Genomic DNA, 4,132 nt, shown 5'->3' with positions numbered 1-4,132 from the left:
TTCTCGCGGCCGCGCGCACGCGGGATCGAGTTTTAAGGAGGATTGGAGATGGGAACTTTTCAGAATGGTGCGAACATAACGATGTATCTATGATCCACTGTAAAGAACGACAACAATTAACACTTTAACTCATTTAGTCATGTGGGTTTTAAAAACAGTTTTTTTTTACCTTCGTTTTTCATAAATCAGCATTTGTTTTTGCAAGGCAGTTTGTTCTGCACGTGTATCACACGCACAACATTACGGTAAAATGGGCAGCGTTATGATAAGAAAAACATTATGTTGTGATGATTCCTTCTGATTCGGTGCCATTCACAGTGTTAGAGCTGAGTGGGGATTGTGCTATGTGATGCAAGGTTCTGGCAGCTTAGTTATGAAACAGGGCAAAGGCAGATAAATCAAAGTAGGTTAGAGGAGCAACACTGGAGTGCGTGGAGCCTGCAGCCACACAACCCTCAGCCCTATCTATACCTGTGTCTTTCTCTCGTCCTTTTCCCACTCTCTCTATATGTGACTTTCTCCTCCACTCTCTCTGTTTTCCCTACACCAACAGGTAGTTATTCTCCACCTCCCTCTATTTCCTTCCTCTATATATCCCTTCTGCATTTAAAAAAAAGATTGTTTCATGTTTATTTAATATCTCTGATCTTCTCTTCTATGCAACTCTTGTCCTTATCTCATCTTTCTGTCTTCTATCTCCTTTAGATGTTTCATTTCAGTTACTGATATTACATCATGTATATTGTTCCAACTTTTATAGCATAATCATACATCTCTCTTTTCACTCATCTGTATCCTTCATTCGTTTCTCTCTATCCTCCAGCTCTCATTCTCTCTCTCACTTCTCTCCTAACCCTCTTCCATAGCCCCTCTGTTCTCTGTCTCCCTTGACAACCATGGTGACACACTGATCTGAAGACTTACATAACCACAGAACAACTCAGTTAGAGGGGAGAGGGGGAGGGAGGGGAGGGCGGGCGGGAGGGAGAGAGATGTCTCCAACATGGCTGGGAGGCATACAAGCAGACATGTTTTTCTAGTCTCTTGAAAAGGAGAGAAAGCGAGTGAAATACACAGGGAGAAATATGCAAAGAGAGAGAAAATATATAAAATAAGAGAGACTGAACCAGAAGGACAGAGAGAGGGAGAGAGAGAGAGATAGAACCAGGACAGAGTGAGAGAGAGCGAGAGAGATAGAGAGTGAACCAGAAGGACAGAGAGAGAGAGAGAGAGAGAGTGAACCAGAAGGACAGAGAGAGAGAGAGAGTGAACCAGAAGGACAGAGAGAGAGAGAAAGCGAGAGTGAGAGAGAGACAGAGAGAGTGAGAGAGAGAGAGAGAGAGAGAGTGAACCAGAAGGACAGAGAGAGAGAGAGAGAGAGTGAACCAGAAGGACAGAGAGAGGGAGAGAGAGAGAGATAGAACCAGGACAGAGAGAGAGAGAGCGAGAGAGATAGAGAGTGAACCAGAAGGGCAGAGAGAGAGAGAGAGTGAACCAGAAGGACAGAGAGAGAGAGAGTGAACCAGAAGGACAGAGAGAGAGAAAGCGAGAGTGAGAGAGAGACAGAGAGAGTGAGAGAGAGAGAGAGAGAGAGAGTGAACCAGAAGGACAGAGAGAGAGAGAGTGAACCAGAAGGACAGAAAGAGAGAGTGAGTGAACCAGAAGGACAGAGAAAGAGAGAGTGAGAGAGAGAGAGAGGCAGAGAGAGAGAGAGAGTGAACCAGAAGGACACAGAGTGAGACAGAGAGAGAGAGAGAGAGAGAGAACCAGAAGGACACAGAGAGAGAGAGAGAGAGAGAGAGAGAGAGAGAGAGAGAACCAGAAGGACAGAAAGAGAGAAAGAGAGAGCGAGAGAGAGAGTGAACATTAAGGACAGAGAAAGAGAGAGTGAGAGAGAGAGAGAGAGAGAGAGAGAGAGAGACCAACCAGAAGGACAGAGAGAGAGAGAGAGAGAGAGAGAGAGAGAGAGACAGAGTGAACCAGAAGGACAGAGAGAGAGAGAGAGAGAGAGAGAGAGAGACAGAGTGAACCAGGACAGAGAGAGAGAGAGAGAGACAGAGTGAACCAGAAGGACAGAGAGAGAGGGGGGGGGGGGTGTTATTTGAAGCTGCAAAATAACCCAAATAGAACAGACACTGATGTATTTGGCAGACAGACAGACAGACACACCGAGTGACAAACAGACAGGCAGAGCGACAGAGAAACAGATAGACAGAGCGACAGACAGACAGACAGACAGACAGACAGACAGACAGACAGACAGACAGACAGACAGACAGACAGACAGACAGACAGACAGACAGACAGACAGACAGACAGACAGACAGACAGACAGACAAATAGACAGAGTGACAAACAGACAGAGCGACCGACAGAGAAACAGATGGACAGAGCGACAGACAGACAGACAGAGCGACAAACAGACAGAGCGACAGACAGGCAGACAGACAGACAGACAGACAGACAGACAGAGCGACAGACAGACAGACAGACAGACAGACAGACAGACAGACAGACAGACAGACAGACAGACAGACAGACAGACAGACAGACAGACAGACAGACAGACAGACAGAGCGACAAACAGACAGAGCGACAGACAGGCAGACAGACAGACCGACAGACAGACAGACAGACAGAGCGACAGACAGACAGACAGACAGACAGACAGACAGACAGACAGACAGACAGACAGACAGACAGACAGACAGACAGACAAACAGACAAACAGACAGAGCGACCGACAAACAGACAGACAGTCAGTCACAGGGAAAACAGAGAGAACATAAACGGATGAGTGATGCCAGTACTGAATGATGCCAGTACTTAGTGATGGCAGTACTGAATGATGCCAGTACTTAGTGATGGCAGTACTGAATGATGCCAGTACTTAGTGATGCCAGTACTGAGTGATGCATAGCTTGATACTGTATGGAGACAGAGAAGAGAGAGAATGATCAGTTTAAATCAGGAATGAAATCATGTGTTGACAATGGCCTATATCTGAATTATATCTATAGAGAATGAGTAAATAACAGCGCTAGCACTGCCGAGGGCTCATGGAGTTTTTCTTATTCTCTTTTTTAGTGACCTCTCCATATCCCAGTAGACAAACAATTTGATTGAAATTTCACTGATGCTGCATTAGACAAATGGGGAAGAGTTTTGAACTGGGTGGTGAAAAGTAGGTGAACATTCTTTAAGGAATGGAAGGTGCAATCAAAACTGGTTTGAGCACACACGCCTACACGTGCACACAAACAGAACTCCGGGGAGTGTATATTGCACAGAGAGTATGTCAGGATCCTGCCATCCGCAGGGGTATAATAATCTCTCTCCCACTTCTCTCTCATTCTGTTAATCTCTCTCCCACTTCTCTCTCATTCTGTTAATCTCTCTCTCATCCTGTTAATCTCTCTCCCACTTCTCTCTCATTCTGTTAATCTCTCTCCCATTTCTCTCTCATTCTGTTAATCTCTCTCCCACTTCTCTCTCATTCTGTTAATCTCTCTCCCACTTCTCTCTCATTCTGTTAATCTCTCTCCCATTTCTCTCTCATTCTGTTAATCTCTCTCCCACTTCTCTCTCATTCTGTTAATCTCTCTCCCACTTCTCTCTCATTCTGTTAATCTCTCTCCCACTTCTCTCTCATTCTGTTAATCTCTCTCCCACTTCTCTCTCATTCTGTTAATCTCTCTCCCACTTCTCTCTCATTCTGTTAATCTCTCTCTCATTCTGTTAATCTCTCTCCCACTTCTCTCTCATTCTGTTAATCTCTCTCCCACTTCTCTCTCATTCTGTTAATCTCTCTCCCATTTCTCTCTCATTCTGTTAAACTCTCTCTCATTCTGTTAATCTCTCTCCCACTTCTCTCTCATTCTGTTAATCTCTCTCTCATTCTGTTAATCCCTCTCCCACTTCTCTCTCATTCTGTTAATCCCTCTCCCATTTCTCTCTCATTCTGTTAATCTCTCTCCCACTTCTCTCTCATTCTGTTAATCTCTCTCTCATTCTGTTAATCTCTCTCCCACTTCTCTCTCATTCTGTTAATCTCTCTCCCACTTCTCTCTCATTCTGTTAATCTCTCTCCCACTTCTCTCTCATTCTGTTAATCTCTCTCCCACTTCTCTCT

The sequence above is a fragment of the Oncorhynchus tshawytscha genome, linkage group LG10, assembly GCF_018296145.1.
Source record: "Oncorhynchus tshawytscha isolate Ot180627B linkage group LG10, Otsh_v2.0, whole genome shotgun sequence".
Taxonomy (NCBI): Eukaryota; Metazoa; Chordata; class Actinopteri; order Salmoniformes; family Salmonidae; genus Oncorhynchus; species Oncorhynchus tshawytscha.
Note: the sequence above shows the minus strand (reverse complement) of the source record.